Below are 27011 nucleotides of genomic sequence, written 5' to 3' on the forward strand. Positions count from 1 at the left end.
CCTCTCAGAAAAATCATCTTGTTATGTGACTTTCAACTCATGTTTGATTTTATTATATGATACAAGAACATCTGCCTATGTGTCCCCCCTTTTCATATTTGCTATTGTTGATGGGCTACTGTTTTGTCATTAGTGGCAAAAAATAAACATGAGACATAACAGTTTACCTAAACTATTACTGGCGCCGCATTAGCAGCTTCCCAGAGGCCAAAGACAATGGAGAGGCAGGAGGATGCACTGAATAAACTATGAGAACAATCCATCAGCTATAATGGGAATATTAACTTTACTTTGGCAGATGGGAGGAAAGAGGATGTGTTTTTTATTTAAATTTTTTTATGCAGAGGGGAGAAAACAAAAATAAACAAGTGAGTTGCAGAAGGAGAACAACTTATGATTGTGAAAGTTGGTGACTCGGCTTAAACAAGTGAGAGCAGAAGGAGAACAACTTATGATTGTGAAATTTGGTGACTCGGCTTAAAAAGTTATGAACTTGTTGACTTTAACAAACCATACGAAGAATGTGTAACATAATCCAAATTACTGGGTCACTATGCTGCTATGGAATTTATGAAAAGGGGTTAACATACAAACGGCATCTTGCAGAAACCTTTCATTTATACTTTAATGGCTTTCATCATGTCATATTCATTTCAGAGCAACAACAATACAGATAATAATGAACAAATCTAACATAAAAGCTCACTTTATTGCCATTTCAACTAAAAACAAAAGGTACAGAATATGCTATAATAAGAAAACAATTAAAAATATTCTGTAGGTAAGCATAGAAAAAAGATCAAAACTTAAATTTACCCTTTAGACATACAATACACAATAAAACTCATAATGATATGCTTTTTCCACAGAAAAAGTTTATTCATCTTGATCTTTTTTCTGAACAGTTTATGAGTTTTACATTGTTCACATAGAAAGGCACAAGCATGTATTAATACAAAAGGACATATACAAAAATATGTAATTTTTCAATCTGGCATCAGGCAGTCAATTGTATTAACTTCATAAAATGAGAACAAAAAATACAGAAAAGAAAAAATAATCCACCCACACAGTCCAATCCAACCATTTTCTCCATTTTACTTCCATAAAATGCTACTTTTAAAACTCTGCACAAACATCTTTCTGCAAATTAAAGGTCACTTACCTAAGTGTTTGAGTTTAAGGGGACTTTAAATAATCAAACGTTTAAATCTAGAAAAAGTCCTTTTCATGAAACTGAGTTCTTCTAAAGACTGACTTTGGAAGTGGGATACGCTTAGGCTGAAGTTCCACAATAAACAGCATAAAATATAGTGATTTAGGGAATAACTATGTTTAAGAAAACCTCCTTCTCCTTCCTTCTTGTCCTTCAAAAGAGGTCAGTAGCAGAGCTGGCAGAGTGAGCAGCCCCACTGTTTAGATTATAACATATCTCTCCAAGGTCACAACCCTCACTCAGCAGTCTGGCTTGTTCAGAGAGTTCTAATCTCCAAAACCTCATAATTATTCTGAAGCTATGGGACACGATAAACATCTCCGAGTGTCCCGATCTCCTGTCTCACCTTTACTGTTCAGACAAACCTTTATTAGTTGGTCCATCGCTCACATTCTGTTTAGTCTGGATAAATCTGCTGCACCAACCCCCCGTCATGCTTCTGTATTTAGTTTCTCGCCCTCTTAGCCTCCCTCACCTCTTGGAGCGGTTATATAACACATAAACGGTGCCATTCATTTTGCTCAGACTGTTCCTCTTTACTGATCCAATCTCAGACGTGTAATGGCTTTTGCAACTGCTGCTCCTTTTCCCGGCGATACGGATCTATACCTTCATAATTACAGTCCTCTTTTGAAACAGGAGGTTCTGCCTTCATCTCACCACTGCACTGTTGACAGAAACACACTGCAGCGTTTAGCTCGGCCATCAGTGTCCTTCATAATTAGACTAAAGACTTTTTTTTTTTCTCAACAGTATTTGTTTTTTCTGGAGAAATCAGCACAAAGATGCAAAAAAAGAAGGTCATTTAAAGGTTGTCCTGTTTGATGCAGCCCAGAGTTGATTCATGAGTGTTTCCTCCCTCGTGTATCTAAACATACAACATGTTTGTGTAAAAAAAACAAAGAACAAGGTTCATGTTACATAACTGCTCCCCCTTAGGGGCTCAAATCTGCATTTTGGTATAAATGTACAGTTTGTATTCCTTGCACAAAGCTCAAATTGATCTGCACTCCTTATTCTAGACTTCCACTTAAATTACATTAACAAAACTAAAATCAGAGGTCAAAACTCCAGCGACACTCAAAACTTTATTTTTATTTCCATTCATTCATTAAATGTTCTTTTGGTTATATGTTGACTGAACTTTAAACATGGACTAGCAAGCCAATAAAAGTGCAGTAAACGGGTAGATCTTGTCTGGTCATGGAAAATTACTTTACAAACACATGTAAATCTCACAAAATGAAAAGCCCCTGAAGATGTATTTCTAAGTTACATAAAATATGCATTAATGATTAAATTATATATATTTACAGTTAAACAATCAAAAGCTCAGCTTGTCTGCTTTTACAAGAATATGTGGGTTTGATTTGATCAGATTTAATTGGCAGCATTAAAAAAGAAAAGTTACATCAGACCAGGGAGTAAAACACATAATAAATGGAAAATACAGAAAAATGCTCATCATGAAATCACTAAATCGGTTGCAGAATATTTTTTGCTGATATAAGATGCCATCCCTTTTGTAGTTAGAAGCCAATTGATAAAATAGGTTTGCAGGCCCTTTAATTCTGACATATACCAGTAAAGATGCACCAGAAGCACAAATCAGCTTTCTGCAGATATCCACCTTTCATGTCCACCTTTTGATCTTCACTGTTTCATCTCAGTGGCATCATGAATCATCACAGCTGAACCTCTGTGTCACTTTATCACAGAAAATTGTGCGACAGAGAGCAGCATCAGTGTCAATGTTGAGCTTCAACAACAACCTAAAGCCATTAATGTGCTCTGTGCTCCGTCCATCAAAGAGATAATTCAAGATTGACGCAAGATGGCACTGTGGTGGATTTGGGTTGTGTTGCCCTTTGAGGGTGAGCAGACAGTCATCAGGGCCCCCGCTATGAGCCCCAGGGAACAGGCGCTAAGTGCTATTTATAGAGCCGTCTCAATGAGTCAATACTGTAGTTCAGAGCTGTGCAAGTGAGCTCGTTAGGGGGGGAAAGAGCATTGCTTTAATAGCTGCTTTATGACATTTATAGCAGCATATTTCAGTGTAAAAAGATCTAAACTAATAGATTTGGGATGAAAGGTTAGCATTTTTTTGCATCAGTGGACTGTACCAAGAGAATAAGTAGGCATAATAATAATATAATATTCTTTATCAAGATGTTTTTTAAGGAACTTGCTTGAAATTCAATTCAGTTAAAGGGGAGTTAGGCATTTAAGACCTCTACTGGTGACTGACTAAAGCCTCCAGTGTCACTTATAACAGTCACATCTTTGCAATTATGTTTTCCCCAAGGAATATATAAAAGAATGTATGTGGTCATTGCGTCACCGATCGCATTGGTGTCAGGCCGGTAGTATTCATGCATTTGATTGTGATAGAGCATCTTCGTTATCAATAGCTAAACAACCATCAAACTGTTAATGCTACTAAATAATATTCGGGAGAGCTCTCTTTATTGTCTGGAGGTGGCGCTAATGAGCAAATTTTACAACTTTTTCTCTCTATGAATCGAGTTATTTATGCCCGTAATTGTTACTTCGTTCGTCAGTGAGCTAAGCTAGCATTTTCACTTAGTTTGGTTAATGTTAGCCAGCAATATATATATGTTGACACGTCCTACATTAATTTGGAATCAAACTGTTAACGTAAGTACAAATGAATCGTCGCAAAAGATGTAAAAGAAACAGACAGGAAGCTGCAGTATTGGTTGTTGATTTCTAATTTAACAGCCTCTCTAGCTTGATTGTTGTCAAGACTTATGTGTATGCTACATAATGATATAGGCTCAATGACTGGTATGAATCATTGAGGCCAACTGCAGGCATTGTAGCATAAAGTCAAGTCCTATATTTACCAAACTATGACAGGCCATATCAACGAGTCCAACCAGTTATAATAGAATCATCAGTCAACATCACATAATGTGTTTTATTTTTGTATTTGGTGGAATCATTTTTCACTCACAGGTGAAACCACACAGATATGATGGTTTATAGTGGGATAAACTTCAGCAGGACTGGCACCAATGCAAAAGTCCTCCTTTTATAGGTTCCTTGGTTTTCCCTTGTTTTGATTTAACAAACTCATGTCATTGCACTAAATCTCTGTACTGCTCAAACTGCAACTAGTTCAGGGAGCGTTTGAAATGCCAATTATTTGGCACTTATTTGTTTCTTTACCGGTACTGCTCTCAAGCTGTTTTTAGATCACTACAGACATGCTGCTCCATAAATAACAGAGCCCTGGCCTTTTGGGGGGGTTCTATTTCATTCATTACAATAATGTTTATGCAATCTGACAGCTGACAATCTTGTTTTTTTGTCACATAAATGACTTCTTGTTGGATCTGTTACTGTTTTATGATGTTCCTGTTGTGTGAGAATCCTTTTTCTTACCCTTTCACAAGCATGTGTGGTAACTGAGCCTGTACTATCTTTACATGTCCTCTCCGTGACACTTTTATTCCCCTTGTCGTCCCAGATGTCACCTTTGCCAAATACTATAAGTAGGAGCGGCACACTAATTATATCTTTCAGCCTTCAGAGTCTAATTTATTATTTTACACAAGCCAATATAATATATCAACCAGTATGGATCAGTAAGCACTTTATCAATATTCTTTAATTGCATTGCTTTTTCGTTGCTGCATTAGTAAAACCTTCGGAGCTGGATCCAGTGACAGCTTCCTTTTCCTGCAGACATACAGTATCAGGTGCAGCTCCAGTATGGAGTATGAACCTTATCCAGTACTTAGTGAAAGAAGATCTACAGCAATGCATCACACTCACCCTTCAGCAGCTGAGCAATTGGTCTCAACAGCAGCAGCCACAGTGAAACTCTCAGGCTTCATGACCTGATCCGTGTGATGAACCGATGTGTAGTCAACTCTGTGTGACCCGGAGTATTTGTGAGTGGCCATAAACAATAAAAGCATGAATGAATGAAAGGTGATACGGTTGTTAATGTTAGGGCTGTCTGAAATCAAAAATACATAACAAAATAAGAAAGAAAACTGTAGTATTCTTTTCTGCATGTCACACATTTTTAATGCTTTTATACTCCTAAATCTAAGAAAATCTTCAGGACAGAATTATTTATAACCCAGTTGTTCGTAGTGTCCATTGTTCCAACAGCACCTGCTCTCATGATTTACAGAATATCTCATAATTCACCAGAAGAAGTGGGAGCAATATATCTTTAGCATCTATAATTTGCTTGTCATATCACCCTGATATTAACAATTATTAATTCAGTTGCAATTATGTTTGTTTCTAGGAGTGAATCTTATCTTGTAGCCCCAGTAATCAGGGTTTAGACAGAGCCAAAGGGAAGTAACAGCTGCAAGCTTTCTGATGAATGACTCTGTCAGGACTGTTGGGAAAATGCATCAATGTGGGCTTCTTTCCATTGCTAATCATAAGGCATTCAAATGCTAACTAAGCAAATGACTATCTGTTGGTCTGGATGATTTTGCATTGCCTGGAAGTACTGTGGTTTTATTTGGTGTGCTAATGAATAAAACCAATGTTCGTCCTTGACCCATTTGATCTCAACCCTCAGTCTGTCTATATCTGTATCTATGGTTTGTTTTGCCGTCTTATATCTAACCATTTTGTTAAGGCCAGAATCACCAAATCAACACATAATTTACCGGTCTGAAGGAATAGCACTGATTATGCATAATATGTATAACAACTGGTTTAACAATTTATGGTGCACTATCGGCATGTGATGTTTCTTAAATGTATACTCCTCAAGATCTTCATTTTGCTATACATGCTCACATTTCAATAATGTAGAGGAGACATATTATTATCTTGTCCCTAAATCAATCAAAATCTTAACACAACACTGACATATTATCTCCTTTTGTGGCAAGAGTGTTAGCAAACAGCTTCTTATTTACACGTCCAGCAGACACGCATGAACATTATCATTCATTTGGAGTCAAGCAGGTCCAATATTTACTCTCCTTTAAACTCTGTTTTTGGTCTCCACCAGCTGCTGAGGGGCATTTTTGGTTGTCCTCCGTTTGGGAGACTGCGAGTTTGAAATGTAATATCAGTCTTACAAACTGGGGTGGGGAGTGTCATAATCCAGATACTCCATTTAAGGCTATTGGTTTATTAGCTTAAATTTATGTGCTTAGATTTTTTCCAAACAACCATAATTTGCCTTTGCAATTTTCATGCTACTGCTTATCAGTAACTTGATAGCAACATTCAAGCATACATCGTGACAAAGATACTTGGTACTATCAACCCGTTCTCATTCCCAACGCGTCACATACGGACCACTTGGCTACCTGGTTAGGTTTAGTATAAGACCGTGATTTGGGTTACAATTAATATATATTTTTTTAGTGGTCTATTTACGTAGGCTTCATTATTTCACATGATATAAGTTGAGTACTTCATGTAATGTACTTATGTGACTTCAGTTAAATCCCAATTAACTTTTGGTTTAAAAGAAACATACACTGGTCTCCCGAGTGAAAGTCCTGTGTTTGTTTGACCCTTATGTTTATTCATACTTCATCACCTGACTTCCAGAGTATTTCCTTTAGCGTCTAATGTTGCTACGGATAATTAAACTCAGACGCTAAAGCATGGCTTGTGCTTCGATATGAGGTAGAGAGCACCGTGGGAAATTGTTGGTATTTGACGCCCTGGGAAGGAGACTGTGAAGTAACATCTTGTAATGCTCAGTCATTTAATGTAAAGATTTCTTAATGTATTTTTAAGTTTGTTTATTTACATGCTGCAATTCAGACTGTTGAAAGTAAATAGTCACTTACATTAATCATGTCATTACACAGAAACAAAGTACATCCTGTGCATTTTTTTTTTTTTGGGGGGGGGGAGGTCATTTTGCAGTCAAACACCACACACAAACAGAGAGACATGCAGGCCCCCAAAACACAGCGAGCACATTTGGTCCGACGGCAGGGATTGTGATGGATGAGTGGCATGAAAGAACATTTGACACGGGGAATTATAACGGCTCCCTCTTACAACAGAAAACAGCTCTGACCTCTCCTGTCCTCTTCCTGTGCCCAACAGGCTTCTCTGACAGACGGGGTCCAAAATATGCACAAAGTGAGTCCAGATGATTCATTTGGAGCAACGGGATTGGGGACACTGTTTTATGTAATCGGAGTGGAGTTACATTACAGACACAAATGACGACAAAGCACACGTCTGTGTTTGAGGTGAAACGTTGCACTGTTAAGGGAGAATGATAAGAATGATCTGGTAAATGTTTAAGTTGAGAGTTTTGTTTTCTTTAGGGTTCTTTTGTGTATACTAGAGGAGAAATGTCAGCATTGAAGATATGTGGAGGAAGTACATGAGGTAAAGTCTTTACACATCTGTTCATGGTATGTTCACTGACAGCCGGTTAATCACATAAATAATGATGGTAGCATGCACATGTTTCTTTAAACCGCTCTTAGGGAGTTCAATATTTTTAAATTGAAGTTTCAATGAACTCCACCAGGACACAGATTGGATTTCATCTGTTTTCCTTTCAGGGATTACATTATGTAAGACCTCACATAATCACAATTTGTATTTAAACTAGATTTCAGCACCGATCAAGTGGATTAAAAAGGGCTCACAGGCTGAACATAAAGCCACACTGCAGTATGCCACCAAGTTTAGCACCATCCATCTATTTACTTTACTTTAAAACAGCATTTTACTGTTGTTAATATTAGTTTATTTTAATAATGACTCTTATAAAGTTTTATCAGTGAGATGTAAGGACCTGAATGCTGCACTGTTCTTGCTCTTTTTGCAGCCTCGCTTCAAAAAACTTGGAAATTTGCCATAATTGTACACTGTGGTGCATTCACTACTAGGTGTTATGTCAAACACTGCACCGTACTGTATATATGTGTATACACAACACACACACATACTGTACATACACAGAGAGTCATTCCTCCCAGTTGCATTGCGGTCATCAACATCTCTGAGGAAAAATACTCGACATCTAACACACACAGAAGATGAAGAATGGCTTCTATGAATAGACTCAAACACATTATGCTCCTCAGTGTTATCATGCAAGGCACGTCTCCTCTGCACAGATTTGTCATTGTCAAATGGGAGAAGTGGTCCATTACAAAAGCAGCGCAAGGAGCTCTTTGCTATTCACCGGACACATTCACCAAAAAATGAGCTGCAGAGCCTGAGGGGGGCTGAAAACTGGACTTTCAAAAGAAAACTGAGCAGGAGCACATGGCGGAGAGAGGACCTCGCAGGGTTCATATGCATCTGAATGAAGGAGTGACACTCCGGGTTTAAGCTGTGATCCTTGACGCTTCTTTTCAGTCCTGCAGAAATGAAAAGGTCCAGCCATGGACTATTGATATTCCATTCATGTCCTTGGGTGCCTGTCCCCGAGCGGATTTCAGGTTTTAGCAGATGTTCAACACAAACCATCACCATGGAGGTTATTGTATAAACATGTTCGTTGACCAACTGCAACAGGCCGGTACCTTATGGATTCATTGTGGTTTTTCTTTTGTTTCACAAATTCCCTTTTCGAGAGATTTCCAAAATACAAATAACATTATACATTTCTCATTGGTATTGAGCAAACACTGTAGAATCAATAGTTTTTTTGTGATAGGACTTAAGGGTAGGCTTTGACGCCTCAATTTGAACAATGTGTTAAGTCGTCATTAATTCCTCAAAGTAAAACCAAGCAAACAAAACCCTAATGAACTTAGAGAAAAAAAAGAGCTGATTCAACAACTGTTAGATTTCCAATTCATAGTCCAATACAAGTTTGCATCATGTATGTTTTTTTTGGAGCTACAAAAGAACACTGCAAACAATGCATGCTTGGAAGTGTGTTAACGCTCACGGTTCATTCATTCAACTCATCATTTTGAGTCAAAAGACCTCAAGGAAAAAAGACTCATTAGAAGAAATAAAACAACTAGACTTACTTACTTACTAACTTTAAGTTGAAATCCATATAATATATATATTTAGATCAGGTTAATGACAAAATATGAGATGATTCCACGTCTTCCTGTATGTTGTTTTACAGTGCATGGAGGCGATATAGGTCTGTGGAAGATGTGGGTAGATTTATAATCCTTTGTTTGCTTGTTTATCCAGTTCACCCCCACCCGTCATGAAATGAACGGGTGGCAGGTGGTGAAGAAAAGCTAAAAAGGTGCTGAAATCATTATGCTTTGACAAAGGCTCTGGGTCGCTGTTTGCCACGTACTATACGCTGCAAATTGAGGGGAAATTGAGGGAATTGTGTGTCACTGCATGCAGCCGGCTTTCAGTCACTCCGGCTTCAGCAGGGAATAACACAAAAGGGAGCTGGCCTCGTTTCTGTGCCTCCCTTAAAGGACGTACAGCGATGTTATTTGAGGGGGAGACTTGGCACATAGTGTCTGCACTGAATCCCCCACCTCCCAGCTACCCATTTCCTCCCTGGGTTAACTGGCAAGAAAGCCTTCCTATTTATATAAGAGCCAAACAAACATGTGTCTGTGTGCTTGTACTGGATTTCTTTGGGGACTAAATTGAGGAGAAATAGCAACATGTTCATTTCTAAGTCTTATTTTATTCTATGTGGATTTGTTTGATAATGTTTCAGCCAGATGGTCTTCCTTAGGTGAGGCGGGAGACTTTCCATCTGTCAGGAAGACCATCTGTTGAAAATGAAAATGTTAAAATTACAATTCCTTAAAAAGACTTTGCAACAAAAGGACTCTGTATGTGATACAATTTAGTGTTTGTTGGATTTATTGTATTAATACACTATTATTTTCTATATTACAGTCTATGGTGTGATATTAGGACATATATAGTAATGAGTTTCTTAATGGTTACCATACGGTACATTCATTTTTTAAAGGACGGATGATTTATTATCCATCCATCCATCCATTTTCCGTAACCTGCTTATCCAGTTAAGGGTCGCAGGGGTGCTGGAGCCGATCTCAGCTGTCAATGGGGGCGAAGGCAGGGTACACTGACATATAGAGACAAACAACCATTCACGCTCACATCCACACCTACGGGCAATTTAGAGTCTTCAATGCACCTAAGCTGCATGTCTTTGGACTGTGGGAGGAAGCCGGAGAACCCGGAGAGAACCCACGCTGACACAGGGAGAACATGCAAACTCCACACAGAAGGTTGTCCAGCCCAGGAAATGAACCCGGGCCCCTCTTGCTGTGAGGCGACAGTGCTAACCACTACTCCACCGTGCAGCCCATGATTTATTATGGCTTGGAGAAATGAATAAAAGGAGAGAAGACTGTAGGTGATCAGGTTCCTGGAAACCCTGTTTGAATGTTCATCCTACAAATTGATGGATTATCCTTTTAAGGTTGGATTCAATCACTATATTAAAATGCACCAGTCACACAACCAGCCCATGTAATGATACTGGTACAATGATCTTATGAATCAAAAGCATGCAAATCCTAGGGATTCATGATCGTTTATGATTTGTACCCAGAAGGATTTATTCGATAATATGTAGACGATGAAAAAAACACACGATTTTTGGAGGGATTTTTAAAATATATACAGTACATTCTTTAACCCCCTTACTGTAAATAAGTAATCAATTAATAACATATAACAGGGATAATGTATAGGAATCCATTTTTATGACTTATTGCTCTTTGATTTCCATAATCCCACTGATGCTATTTCTGCTTATTTCATTCACCTTGTGTACTGAAGTTTTCTTACTGCCAAATTCTAAACTTTTATTGCTGCAATGACCTAATTTCTTGACATATTGATAATGTTTCCCCATATCTTATCTTCACAGGGCTTTGTACTGTACCTGCTAACCAGTAACAGCTACTCATTTGGGTGTAGTTTTAGCCGTTGCGTGTTAATATTAGCATTAGCATGATGTGGCAAAAGATCGTGGTGAAAGGGCCTGTTGTTTAAACCCCGACTGTTGAGGATACAAGAGGTCAAGACTGACTGTTCCCCCTGCTGAGCCTTGCAATACTTTAAAATGCTATTTATCTTTGTGCACTTGAAGACAATCCAATAAAGCTCCTATCAACAGGTTAAGACCACAAGAGAGAGAGAGAGAAATAAAGATACAGTAATAACATGAGGGTCATTAAAGGAGACATATCATGCTCCTTTTTATGTTCATACTTGTGTTTTGGGTTTCTAGAAGAACATGTTGACCTGCTTTAATGTTTAAAAACACTTTTCTCGTACTGTCTGTCTGAATTCACCTGTATTTAACTTCTGTCTCAAACGTCTCTTTAAGCCACCCTCCCAAAAATCCCTGTCTGCTTTGATTGGGCAGTTTTATGAATATGGCTGTGTGCATTTCTACGTGGAATAAGCATTTTGATATTTTCACAGTATTTATTCAGCATCTAGACCAGCTTTGTAATTTAAAAAGACATGGCCATTTTACTTTCTAATATGGAACCTTTAACTTTTAATCAAAGTGTATTTACTTGCATTCTTTGTCATATGTATCACACAAGTCACATTAAAGAGTAGCATTGCACTCTTATACTGTTGTCCTACTCACAATGGACCGTTTTAAAAAAAAAAGGATCACAATCAATGCAGCGGAACCAGAGATATCGTCTTTTCTCTCCTCATTGCAATCTTCTTCTTTGTCAAAACCTGCTAATTACATTACCCACAATGCCACCATCAGAGGTCTAGTAAACTCACTTCTTTCTAATTTCACCTCCAGAATTAATATCCATTCCAATGTTCCAGTCTAATATTCATACTTGCTGAAAGGATTGAGATCTTTGAGAAACTCACACAAAGCCACATATTTGATTGATTGACAGAATCAGGTTTAAAGTCGGAGGTGAACATTTAGATCTTATTAAACCTGTCTGCCTCAGATGTTTAATGCTCAGTGAGCGTGCAGTCCCACAGAATGACATTCAGTGACTGTACGTTTGAGGCTTTGGATTAAAGCCGTTGTGTACTATATTAAGATAATGAGATCTACTTTCTAAAGGACGGATCTTAAGAACGACCTTGACACATAACTGAGAACCACTTGCCAGCTTCAACGGTTTTCATTGTTTCTTAAGGAAATACTCAGCATTGAAGGATTGCTGAGTTGAATCAGAGCCATAACTAAGCCTCAGGTGCAAACCACCCCTGAATTAACACGATTAAAACTACCTTAATTATTGATAAATGCAGACCTTTGTTCATTCATAATCATCTTAGGGGGAATGCTTGTGCAGGAGCAGGAAATAGGCTGATCTAATCCCTCTAAACCTGAAGACAGAGTTTTGTTGTGACCCAAAATATTAACCCTCTGAAACACCCATTTAGCTTGTTGGGGTAAGTACAAGTTCTCCCTTATTTATTAGATGTTCATCATGTTTACGCTTCATTGCACGCTATATTGTTGAGAATCTTTAAGTAGAAAAATACACTTTGACAATATGAAAGTGATTGTGAACCTGATGTGTAAACTTTTTTCAGAGATTATGATCCAAACAGACATTATCACAAAAAAAAAGACAAAGACACAGATAAAAGAAGAATGATAAATGTCAGACTTAATCAGTGACCTTTTCCATCTTTTGTTGCAAGAACAAGGACACACTCATGATCTGTTTCTTACTACCAGACAATACTTATCAGGTATCGCAGATTTAAATATTGTTGACAGGTTTTCTTTTATTTTGTCCAACCCCTCTTCACATGCACGTGTCTCTGCATTCCATGAACCCATAAACTCTGATGGCCACTCCGTGCACTGTGTAATGTACAAACAGATAAATGTGTGATCATTATCCATGAAAATTCTGACTTTTTTGTTTTTGTTTTGGGACTAACCTGTTCCCTCGTCTCTCTCGATATTTGTACATCAGTTTGATATGTGGGTGCCGAACAGACAGTGTCTGGTTGCATAAGGAGGCTGGTCACTCCCCCTCCAGAGCTCACTGGGGAGGAAGCGTGATGGTAATCAGCCGGCCTATTATACTCTCTGTTTTTACTTCAAATGAACGAGGCATTTGTGTGTATGCTTTGCCAACACAGAGACACAGCGAGTATCTGGTTTATCTGGACCGATTAGGTGGCAGCATCAGATGTGGAGGTCAGGGAAATGTCTTGAAATAAATTTGCTTCCCATTAATGAATGTTAAATACATCCCTCAAACAAATGCACATAAAATCAAGCACCATTTTGAGCTGAATTTTTGAGCTTTTGTTGCTGCTGAGAACCCCGGAGCAGTGTGAGTCACAAAAAAAATACAAAGCGAGCATCCAAACACTGAATTCAGGTCAGCAGGCTTATGCAGCAGATTTGAGAACAGCATCTCACATGAAGCACAGCGATAGAAAAAACACCACCCAGCCCAACCAGCTTCCTGATGACATTCTGTGTATTACAGCATGATAATTAAAGGCAATCATCATTATCTGCAAAGACATCAGATCAAGTCATTAAAGGAGCAGAGGGGAAACACTCCGTTCAACTGTCTTCATTTTTGATGAACCCATTTTGAAGCATCCCTTTTAGTTTATTTTTTATAAAAAAAAACGTTTTTATTTGTACTTGAGCATGGCAGTAACCTCATGAAAGTGATTAAATAATACATCCTGAAATAATATGTGAACCCAAAGCAGGATATCAAAGAATGATGCTGAAAGGTTTATTTTTCTGCAAACTATAATTAAAAAAATATATCTTAAAATTAAAAAATGGTCTTATATGTTTTATTGCAAAATCTTAAAACAAAGAGTTCCCTTTAAAGTTTAACATTCAGTGTTTTTCATGTACCCTTCCTCATAAAACACATAAAGAGACGATTGTTTTGAATATTTTAAAAACCAAATACAGATTCTATGGCAGTCTGGCATGTAAATGTAAAGGGCTGTGGCTGTGGCACATGAGGTAGAGCGCTTGACCCGCAACCACAAGGTCGGTGGTTCGAAAGATTATTATTATTAAATGAGGTAAATTCCATTGGACAATCTGATATGAAGGATCAGCTCAGTGATAACATGTTTCCAGCTAAGCTAAGATCCTTAACAGCGTAAAAACACAAGGTGACATTCATCTTCAACCCAGATATAGATTATTTGTTTATAGTTTCCTGTCCATGTTTATTTTCCTAATTCTTTATGGTTATAGCAATGCTCTCTGGCACCACTAGTGGTCATACACTCCACAAGGCACCTTCAAATATCAGTCAACCTTTTACTACATACATGAAATGTGTTCATTTGGTGCTTTCGTCACAAAAAATATGATTGAATGTTAGAAAAATTTGCATTTGCAACCTGTTGATACTCATTTTGCAAAACCTTTGGATACATGCACACAAGATCTGGTCCATTACAGTTTGGTAAACAAATTGTACAACAAAAGAGAGAGCATATGCAGAAAAATATGCTCGCCTTGATGTCACCAATTTAACAAAACATCTGCTCAGGAAAGCTGAAGAGACGCCTCAGCAACACTCACTTTGTTGATGCATACTTCGTGAGCATCTCTCTCTCCTTCTGCCTATTTGTCTGCCTCCCATCCACACACACACACACACATACACACACACACACACACACACACACACACACACACACACACACACACACACACACACACACAAACACACACACAAACATGTTTGCATCAACATCCCACAGATTTACCGCCTTGACCCCCGAGGTCTTCCTCGTGTCCAGCGATTTGTCGGATCCACAATGAACCCGTCATTTCGTATTCTCTTGTACAGCCACTGGGCCTGCAGGCGAGGCACTGTGGTGGATGACACTTCGGTAGCATTCAGCGTTTGCTACACTGCACAGACATGCTGCAGAATCTCATATAGTTCAGCCACTGTTATGTAACCAATGCGAGGCAATATTTTGAGCATTGTAGAGTTTAAATATTTATCATTAATTATTCATGATGTAAATAGTGACAAAGAAGTACATTTGTGTTAAGGACCTTTAACGTATAATTAAGTGACTAAGAAAATATTAGACAGATTTAAGAGTTATTAGAGGTCCCCAAATAATCCTAGGCAGTCTGAATAGGTTTTACATTTTTGGTCTCGTCCATGAGAACAAAATTTGACAAAATGATATCACCATTTAGTAGCTGTGTTTGAGCTTTCAAATTTATCATGAAATATTCTGTAGCAAATAAACTTTGGCAAGTAACAATGGAATCCTAATTGTTAAAATTTCCATTTTTGAGGGCACTTTGAGAAAGGGTTGAGAAATAAGACATGTACCGAAGGCAAAATGATACATTCATATTGAACAGATCATTTATCGGTGACAGTAGGTGTGGGCGGTCGTTTTCCCTCTCTTACAGTACAGTAGTCCCCTAAAAAAAGAACATACAGTATGTCATCATGAGTGACTGTATGTTATCAGAGAACCAACATATTGGTGCCACAAGTCTGGAGCAGACAAAAGATAGCCGCACCCTGAAGCAGCAGATACGACGCAATTCTTGCAGCATTCACACAGTTTTTAAAAACAAATCGACGGTGGCCTCATTTTAAGAATATAGAATTCAAAATATGACCAAAGCTCAGGCTGTCACTTGTGTTACTCTCTGTCAGTGGTGTGGACAAGGAGAAGTTGCATAACTACACAGAAGCAACGTGTTGTCAATAATTTATACGTGCAGGTTTTTTGAAGATGAATTGATACAAGGTACACAAGTGATTGTTTATGACTCACTTTTGTGTATTAGTTTTTATCTGTAAATGCTTATTCCTAATTAGCTTTAGTTGCTAAATGTTCTGTTTCCATCCTTTTAGGTATGACTTTTATTTTTAATTAGAATCCATCTACATATTTAATAAAACAACACATTTAAACACATTCCTCAAGCTTTACATTCACATAGCTGTTCCCATTCTCTTTTATAACCTTCTTTCTGATGATGAATGTTTAACAGCTGTGCTTGTCAGCATCCCCAACAACTCACATATCAGTTTATTTGGATGCTTTTCAGGACTGTTTGTCGATAAACATTCCGTAGTTTTGCAAGAATTCACTTTATTTCAAAATGTCACCTCACTTCCTCTGTCTTAATCTGTGGAAATGAGAACGAATGTCAGTTTCAGTAAATTTAACAAGAAACTTATCTCTGCTGATGCAATTTTGATCGTGAACCCCTCTGTGCCCTCATATCTGAGACCAGACACTCAGCTTCCTAAAAAGGTTTGTGTGGTTTTGATGAAATGTATCTGGGTGAGAGTTGACGTCATGATGCTGTAGATAAACAGAAGTGGTGGCAGATGATGAAGAAAAGGGCAGTTCATGGTAAATGGATGAATCAGCACAGCGAGGATACATTTACACTGTCTGAGAACATTCAATGTATCGACTACCAATAACTAAAGCATGATTATTTTTTGATATTTAGTCATGAGATGTAATGAAAAGGTCTGGGTTTTGGTTAAATATCAAATAAATCTACACTTACTGGAAGCATGAGACGGGATGCATTGACAATATAATGATTCAACAAAAAACATGAATGTTGTCTAACCTTAAAGACATAAAGTTTTCCTTGACTTTTTGGTTGGGGTTTGAAAACGCAACATTCAAAGTTGGCTCTTCCTCCCCGGTTCGATAACTACCAAAGCCACGCCCCCTTGCTGGAAGCCAACGCCGGAATCACTGTTTCTTTTGAATGGAGCTTAATCTGCTCGGCATTTCGCTTCACTATATTTACATTATTTCGGCTCTGTGTCCGCCATTTTTGTAGCTTCCTCTTGGATACATTCTTACCATCTGGTACCTGGTCTTTATGTTTTTTATAAAAGTTGACAGCGGGTGGGTCACAAGTGATGATTTAGAGGGATTACTTTTGTGCAAATCCATAAAATCCTTCTCCTTGTGCCTTCACAAAGGGCTTTAGTAGCCACAAACGTTCTACTCATGATATGCAGGATACACAAAGTCTTGTACTTTGTTTAACCAAACATTCACCCACGGCCTTATCTCAATGACCTCTGTGTAGTTTAGGGATGCCAAACTTACTGGATTGTAAAAAAAACAATCATAGTAGTAAACTTTATCCTTGCAGTAATTACAGTATCTGGAACGTATTTGGTGAAGCAGATTCATTTAATCAATGATCACATTCTAAATGCTGCATTAACGGAATAACCCAGGTTGTAAAATAATCTTCTCTCTGCAGGACACAGTGCTGCCAAAAGCTCACCTGCCACTTCATTAATCATGGCTGTATGTGGGTATGCATTTGCATTATGGCTTTGAAGATCTCAGATAAAGCTACATGTGCTTCATGTGTGTGATGTGTATCACCTGTCGTGGGACCTCCAGAATCTCTCTGCCATCTTGAAGCCTGTTAGAAAGCTGACGAGGGCCCCCGACTGCTGCACTTTATCACCTCATCACTCCGTTTTGCAGCATGCATTTCCTCAGCCGCTAGATGCTGCGATTGAAGCTATAGGCGACGTTGGTCTATCGAAAGGCGTGATCTTTCTCTACACTGATGTTTACTTTGACGGGATTTTTCTTCACGGCGCCAGACAAGTGTTCCTTTGAAATGAACTGGACTCTTTAGACATATCAACAGTTGTTGTTGCATTTTGTCAAAGTGGTGACGGATGTTTAAGCATTGTGTGATATGTGCCTATGTTTTTCTTTAGTGGTCTTTATCTTAGATGAGAACAATGTGCAATGTCTTAGCACGGAATGATGTGTTTATAGATTATTTTCAATGTGTAATCGAGGACAAAGCACTTTCAAGAAACAGCCGAATATGGAAAATAAGTCAACTCAGCATTTTAATGCTTTGTACTGCTTACGTAGCATTTTTCATCACTGTGATATTTAACTTTGTTTCACTGCATTTAAGGCCGACATTTTGCTTTCAGCAGTCTTTTTTTGAAGATCAAATCTGACTTCTTTATTTATTTACATACATTATGTCCATAGAAAAACATATATAGTAATGAACATTCAACTTGTTTCAAATAGGTTTCTTCATGGTTTCCGAAAACTGCAAGAGAACATTTGAGATTGTAATAAAAAACTAAATATATAAATCACTCTCTCCCACTGGTAGATTTTGGCTTCAGTATTTTACTTTACAGTCACATTATCTTTAAATGAAGTGCTGCCAATTTTTTTGAAAGAATGATGATGACTAATAAAAGGTTACAATAATCTCATGATAGCAGGTGCAATTCAACCGAGAGGTAAATCAAACATTAGATCTTTAATACATAATCCAAACCAAACACATACACACCTTTAAATACTGATGGCGGTCATGGTCCAACCACATATGTTATCTTGCAAGTAAAATCACTGACCAGTCCCTCTTGGTAAGTAGGTAATTCGGGTTATAATAAAAAGTATGACATCATCAGGGACTTTTAACAAGATAAAAAAAGAATTGAGCACACACTTAAAACAAAAAAGAACAGCTGAGCTGCAAATGCTGCCGTAACATCGCCACATTGCTTCATTCATCTTCCTTCCCATGCACTAGCTAACAGGTGGTAATGTGAGAGACATGGCCTCCCGCTGCTCTGCAGGAAACCCTACTCCTCATGGGTAATGCTCGCCAGCATTCCTCCGAAAGAGAGCACAGGAGCATGAACAGAAAGTCCGGCCCATGGATGGTTCAATTTGACTGTGGTCAGGACCAATGAAAGGGGGAAACCAGTGGATGACATGAGAAAAAGTTTTTTTTTGCAGCTGAATGAACAAAGGAAGGATGGAATTAGAGAGTGAATAAATGGCTGTTGTTATCCATTCAGGCGACACATCAATCCACCCCCAAATAAGTAGGTCTCCTTGTGTGTGTGAGAAAAAAGTGAGGGACAAAGAGGGAAAGAGTCAAGAAACCAACAATCACACGGACAAAGAAATGGCGGGAGCTGGTACAGGTTGGGCTCGCTCTCACCAGCCCGATAGCCTCGTTGAATAGACTCATTCTTCTTATCAGCGTGGCCAGCAGAGCAGCAGGAGGAGGAGGAGGTGGAGGAGGAGGTCAGGTTCTGTGTAGGTGACCTAGATAAGGTTGTTCCTGAGCTGTACAAGGCAAGTGGGGCGGCCTCCGAAGGTGACACTCCCCTCTGCTATCAGCCCCCCTGTCTCTCTGTTATCAGTAGAAAATACAGTCATGTTAGTGAGGAGATATCATGACGAGGGACTTCACTCCAAACAGCACCTTGTCAATACTTTGTGTGATGTCATATGGCTTTCCCATGGACTGTGTCGGCTCAAACTCAGCTACAAGGCTCTCTGATTAAAGGGGTCTTATGGTTCTTATGCCTACAATGACAAGTTGAAGATCCAGAAAAAAACATGTTATATGACACGTAAAGTGTTGTCCATATAAACTCAGATGTCTCAAGTCTGGAGATAATCAAATTTGTTAAACTTTAAACCACATGGAAACATTTACAACACTATAAATACACAGCTCCTACTGAGTTTTTGCAACTGGGTTTCATTTTCGATGTGCCAAATGTCATAATTTCTTCTTGTCTTCTGATACTGATGCACATATAAACACAAGACTTTAACCCAGGAAACCGCTGTTTGCATTCCGTCTACAACAAAGTTAACTTTGACTTATTTAGCTGAAGTTTTGATTCGTAACTTCTAGACTTTACTAATGCCAATAAGTGTAGTTATTTTATGTAACAAACATACTTATTTCAACCAAAAACAGGATGTTTTGTTTGATGAGTAAGCCTACAAACTAAGTCAACCTACATTGTTTCTACACAAGTTTATTTTGAAAACATGCATATGCGCGTGTGAAGGAGAGGTACTGCAGGTCCTTCCTTCCTGCTGCTGTCAGGTTGCACAACCAGCTCTGCTCCCAGCAGACCACATGACACTAATACACTAATACACTAATAGACTAATACACTAATACACTGTGCAATACAATATTTATAATAGTTTCTGTCTGTATATATAATATTACTGTGGATTCTCTACTGTTCTTTACTGTTTTTTTACTGTTTTTTATTGCTCATTTGCTTATTTATAATACTTATTTTGATCTTGTGTTTTTTTTATTTACTATGTCTCTTTTTTTGCACTATCCTCTTTGCTGCTGTAATCCTGTAAATTTCCCCGCTGCAGGACTAATAAAGGATTATCTTATCTTATCTTATCTTATCTTATATGCATGTAAGGAACAAGAGCCCAAAACCGGTACTAGAAATGTACCTGGAGCAATGGTTTGTATTTAACGAGATTGGAGGGTAAAATGTGTTGGTTATAACATTGAGTGGCACAGGTTCAACTTGTTATCAAGGGAATCCAGTACAATCACAATGCACATTCTTGTCGGTCAATGTAGAGTTTGACCTTGTGAGTCACAGCTGCTCCCTTTTCACCTGAGAGTCAGTGAGAGAGTGTAAAGTGCATGAGAGTTCACTCTGATTCCAACACAAATAAATCCCAGCAGACCAGAATGAGTTACTGGTAAAGAGACATGGATGTGATCCCTCACTGGCTTCCCACTCTGCTACTTGCATTCTGTGGAATGAGCAACCAAGCGTCCTTTTGACCGTTAAAGGCATTTTTTACAGGTGCAGAGTGATTCAAACTGGAAGTTCAAAGGTTTAATGTACAACAATGAATAACAGTTATGGTAGAAGAGTATTTATTTTTTAGCACATTAAAAAAAGCTGTACCAATGGACACGTTTTTCTGCTAAAAAAAATGCATGATTTCACATTTGAAGGGTGATAACTTTCCAGACATGTAGCGTATAAGTTTATAACCTTGTTGATGCTCCATGAAGTTATTTCAGATCTTCTCCCTAATGTGTCTTAGCAAGCAGTTCTGTAACTTGTGCACATAACATTGTTCCACTTTTGCAGAGAAATTTAGTTCCTGAGAGAATGTCACTGTCAGACTGACTGCTTGGAAGTACGAAAAACTCAAAAAGAAGAAAAACTGATTTAAAGCTAAGAGTAAGCATGTGCATACGTTGGTATCTCTAAGCCAAAACTAGACTTTATATCTTGGAACACTGCAGGATGGAAAAGTGGCGCCAATGATGCCAATGTGCAAAGAAAGAATAAACATCTTGTGCATTACGGGATCAAAACAGACATAAAATGCACAGTCATCATCATCCATCCTGTCCATATGATTAATTAACGAAACATAAACAGATGCTGATAATATTGTGACGCTCCATATGTCACAGCAGTATGTAATGGTTCAGCAGCAGCTTGACCGTGCAGTTAACAGGGATTATCCCATGATCTCATTAAAGTCCGAGCTAGAGACGAATATGTGGAGTTGTCATACGTAATGCAGAATCATATCTGGATCTATTTATACTCACTTAAAAGCTTTTTATGATTAGGAATGTCAAATGAGGAATTTAAGATACTATTTCTAACAAAGCATTAGACTTACTTGACATTTAAATAAAGTGCAATAAGAGAAAGGCCACGATAGGAGTTGATGATTAATATCGAGGCTTTCTAGTTAATGGACACGATTTCAAAAGATGTTTGTGTTTATTCATTTTTTCTCGTGGGAAACTAAATAAGAATGCCTCCAGTTGAATGAATATTTGCATTTTTACTTTGTATATTGACATATTTTGTCGTCCCCATGGATTAACATGCAAAAACACTGCTGTTGTTGTTTGAGGCAAATATCCTGCTGTCTTGACTGCAAACACAGCAATGAAACTTTGTATTTACGGGTTGCATTTTTGTTAAAATGTACACAATTTTCAAGAATATACACAATAAAACATATAATTTCAAAATGATTTCCTTTAAATTCAACTCCCTGATTGAATTACACAGTGACTTTGCCTGTAGAAGTTTGAGAGTCTCACACAGGGTCAGCGTTTGTTAATACTTGCATGTCTGGGAAATAAAGTAAACACTTGCATGTGCTTTATACAAAGGATTAGGCTGTGAGATGTAATGCATTTGTTTGAATTCAATCAATCTCATGCTTTATATTTCCAGGTTAAAGGGCCAGAGTGTGCTGAAACATTTATTTCCTTATCAAACAAAAAGGGAGAGTAGAATGAAGCACACTTTAGTCACAGTGGATTTCACATGTCAGTGAAACACCCTTCTTGAGAAGTGGGTGTTTATATAAAATTGCATTGAAGACCAAGAGCAGGAAATTACAGAGGAAATTCGCTGTAGAAATGTTTACGTGAGGCCATTCCTGTTCACAGTTTGAAAAATGCTTAGAGCTAAGTGGAGGGCTTCCTGAATATCATCTTTGAACTGATGACTTCTAGATGTGGGCATGAGGAGTTTTGCTACAGAAACAGATATGAGATGAATGTGCCATTCATGCTGCTTTTTTACTTTATCGTTTAAAGAATGTTTTCAATGGTAAAAGCAGTGAAAAGCAGGAAACAACATGGATTGATAGCTGAAGGCAGTACGGACCCAGCGTTCAGGTTCAGGAAATAAACGGCACTTGGAATTCCAATTTATCCACAATCTTCTTTCCATCATGTTTAGACCAACTTCACTCTCCCCTGCATCTCTTTTTTTTATTACAATAGAGTTCTGCTAGTATTTTGATGGCCAATAGCAACACACTGGTTCCCTTCACAAAAAGCCAGTGGGATTTATCCTTTTAGACATTTTGTTCAGCAAGATAATCTACACAAATGAGCACCAATTTGCAAACAAGTTAAAAGCTTACGTTACATATATAAGCTGTAAAAGAACCACACTCCCGTTCCCATGAGTGAGAGTAGGGCAGACTAGTCGGCGTGATGATGTTTAGTAATTTAATTTAGCCACTTGTTAGCAAACGCCTTTTCTAAGATGTGTAAAAGCTTTACAATTTGTGACCCACCCCTGAGGCAAGGATTCAAAGCACGACTCCACAACAGGACATTTAAAAAAAAAAGTTATTTCAGTAAAGAAAAACAAAGACGGAAACAGGGGTGAGGCAAGGAAGCAGTCAACGAATAGCAGAGTCAGAAAGCCAAGTAATTACTCGCACAAAGATAAATTGCTTGAACATAGACATAGAGGTAGTAAGACGAAGTGGCACAGACAAAAGGAAGCACACAGACTAAATACTCTAGGGAGGAGGAGGGGTAATTGGGAACAGGTGAAGCTAATTGGGGCGGGAATCGGTTATCACACTGGTTGGGAAACACACAAGGGCAGAAGGTCAAATTATCTGACACTGGAGGGAGAGGTGAGTTAGAAAATAAAACAGGAAACCCAAAAAGACAAGGAAAACACAACTTATTGGAACTTGATGAGGTGTTAGAGGGAGAGGAGTATCTACTGAAGTATTTTATGTTGTCTAACAAAAGTTAAAACCTCCTGCTTACTTCAGGCATTTAACCAAAACTCCATTTACGTTAAGACGAGGGAAGAAGTGCAAAAATGCTGAATCGTTTCTTGGTTTTTGGACTCATTTCTACAGCACTCTATTGTCCTTCTTGCCCTCATTGACGGACTCGTGGGATGCAAAACACACACCTACAAAAAGTAATTCACTGGACCACACATGAGCAAAAGTTTAAAAAACTAACTTCCACGCATCAAATGGCCTATAGTCACCCCCTTCGAATGAGCAACATTTCAAACACGGTGGTCTTCATCTGGCCTTTAAACAACACAAAGACCTCCTTAAGCAGCCACACATGTTCTGTCACATGACTGATCAGCAACATGTGACCCAATCAGTACACATGATAGCTTCAAAAACACACATCCCTACCAGAAATGACAAAAATGGAGGCATTAAAATACCATCATACTGGTTAAGCTGGTAAAACAACAAACAAACAAACAAACAAACAAACGGTGACCTTCACAAGCAACCAAGCGAGGATTGTCCCGACCCCGATTTGTGTCCCAGCAGCACTGCTGGACCCATATGTGATACAACCTGATGTGGTGAAACCTTCCACGCAATCAATACCACATCAATACCAATTTTGTGTTGTGATTTTGTCCTAACGGGACCCCTGACTCCACAAAGACAACTGAACTCATGTTGCCCTTTAGTACGTCACACAACAATAAGCAGTTCTACTCATTTTTATTATTAATCCCTGCATGAGGTCCATATAGTATCTGTTGTTGTCCTCCATGGACGAAAAAGTCCTTTAAGTCCTCAGAAAAATGGACTAAACATCCATAACAACTGAGGAAACTCCATTTGCTGATTAAGCTCATGGATTATGATTAAAAACAGAATATCTACTAAATGGCATCTGTGGCAAGATTCTTTATAAAAACAATCATTTTACTATTTCTACCTCAAATGTTTGTTTGGCTTTCTGAAAATGCACGTCTGAATAATTGAGTAGGTGTTTACCAACCAGAAGGAAACACTGCGTCAGGTTGATGCGTCTCTTCCTCTGAGTGAAAGGACGTCACTGTCCTGGACTAGAGGTCAGATGTCACCTTGGTTGTCAATCACACAGTAGTGCAACGTCACATGCATACTGCAGAGGTGTGCATTTACTTGGACTCCCTCCCTCTCTCTTCTCTCAGACTATTGTTGTATGCGTAGTCTTGTCTCCTTTATACATGTCACCTGTCTGATTATGCAACCGAAGCCAGGGGGGGAAAAATATTAGTTACGAGCTCACCATTAAAAATTGTTTGCCATTAACTTATATTATCAGCCAAATCCATTAAAATAACAATACGCCATCATCATCTAATGTACTCCATGTTGGGCTCAGTGCAGTGTCACTAATGTAAATCTGTTATGACATTGAGGTTTCTGACCTTGCTGCAGACTACTACGTGGCCTTGTGCTGTACTGTTTATTAAAGCATGTTTTCAGGCAGACAAAACATGCAAGGAAGCGTGTCCACATGTGTGTTACATGACGGTTTTCACCCGGCAGGATATTTCCTCTCACCCAGCTGTCACAACAGCAAGTGAGATGAAGAGATGCAACACAAAGGCAGCACTGGTGAGATAACAGGACTGTGGGAAAAAGGAAGCTGCCCTGAGATGGAGAGGGGGGTAAAGGTGATCAAAGACGGTGTTTCTCAAACAATCCAGCATGGAGGATGTTAAAGAGGACATCTTAGGTTTTATTTACACCTTTAGTTCGGTTAGTTTGTTCAGAGAATGTCATTCAGAACAAATGACTGTTTGTTAAACCCCTACTAGGAACACCATAACAAGGCCTGTCAAGCTTTGGACCTTCACATGTTGAAGTCGTGTCAATGCAATCATGTCTATTTAGCCTCAAATGTACTGTATATTTATGACCACTTTTAAAAGATTCTGGTTAAGTTAGTCAAAGAGCGTGTTTAACCAACTCTTAACATTAGCATAATAAGCTAGATGGCTACTGTTGATGAAAACTGTCGTCATTTCAGGTGGTTTAAAAACAATGATTTGCCAGCAAGGACTGAGAGCCTGCTTTTGTCTATACCGGTCTAATATTAAAGTCCAATTATTAATTGAATTTATATGACTTTTGAAAGTTAAATCTGCCACCGTTATCAGTGTAAGTTGCTCTTTTGCCGTGTGAGAATGGAAAGCTTGACAGGCAAAGCAACACTAACTAATAAGGGGAGTGGGGTTTAACAAACGATCAATTAAGCCAAGTTCAGTCTACAGGACTTTCAGAGTCGTCAGATCGCTTTGCTGTTTGCTCCACACAACCTGCGTCCAAGAGTCAAGAGTCCATGAGAAGTTGTGGATTTTACATTACATGACTGACTGGCTGAAGGGTCACAAACTACAAGATTTTTCACTGGAAGGAATTCTCAATGAGCCCTCCGAACGACCTTTTTATCACCAAAACACAAGCGGGTGTAGTCATACTTGTTGATGTCAGATAATAGACCGATTCAACACGTCTTTACGATTTCCCCTATGTAGATCAGTCACTGTGTTATGTTATGTTATGTTTATTCATGCAAACATCCAACAAACTGGGTGCAGCGATGCAAATGCAACACATAGCACACACACAGGTACGCTACAGGTGAGGCAACCCCTACGCTTGGTTTTCCCCCCAACTCATGTCTTGCGATCTCATTGGCTGAAACTCCCCAACAGACTCCCTGACAGGTCCAGATATAGAGAGGCAAAGTACCGACACCCCGTTCTGGTGTCCCCCATGGTACCTTGTTTTGAGAAAAAAAAATCAATGGCAGGACGAATATTTCTGGGATCCTGTTTAAGTTGGGCCATTAATTACACAAATGATGATCATTTTGCAAGTCAAGAAAGTCACAGTTTGTCATAAATTCTTCGTAGTATAATTTAGTTTTGTGGGAAACAGCAAAGTGAACTTACATCTCTCGTCTCGCATTAATGTTCAAGGTAAATTAGCAGTATTCAATGCACAAATGCAACATTAATGAACCTTAATGAAGTCTTTTGAATCAAATATTTTCACAACCTTATATGTCAACAGTTTTACAATAAACATGCAAAATTATCTTTTAAATTGACTAACTTCATATGTGTAATTCATGGCACAATTCAAAGGGGATCAGGTCCCATGGTGGTCCGCCTCTCCATTTAGCATGATAGATATCTGGAATCTGTCTGGGATGGATCGGCGAGCCTCTCTGCTCGTGTCTTTGCACAGTTCACACATTGCACTCTAGCGTCGAAGTGCAAGTGCAGAAACCCGTCGGTTCCAAAAGCTGTCTGAGGGGAAATTCAGGTCAAAAGTGTTGTACTGTGAAAAAGACAGTAAGTAAGTACATTCAAGATTTTCCTCAAAATAGGATGGACAGCTCATCTGATAGGCAGCAGTTCCTCATACTTAACCCCCAGCCACATGACAAAACAGACTGACT

The sequence above is a fragment of the Anoplopoma fimbria genome, chromosome 21 (genome assembly GCF_027596085.1).
Source record: "Anoplopoma fimbria isolate UVic2021 breed Golden Eagle Sablefish chromosome 21, Afim_UVic_2022, whole genome shotgun sequence".
Classification (NCBI taxonomy): domain Eukaryota; kingdom Metazoa; phylum Chordata; class Actinopteri; order Perciformes; family Anoplopomatidae; genus Anoplopoma; species Anoplopoma fimbria.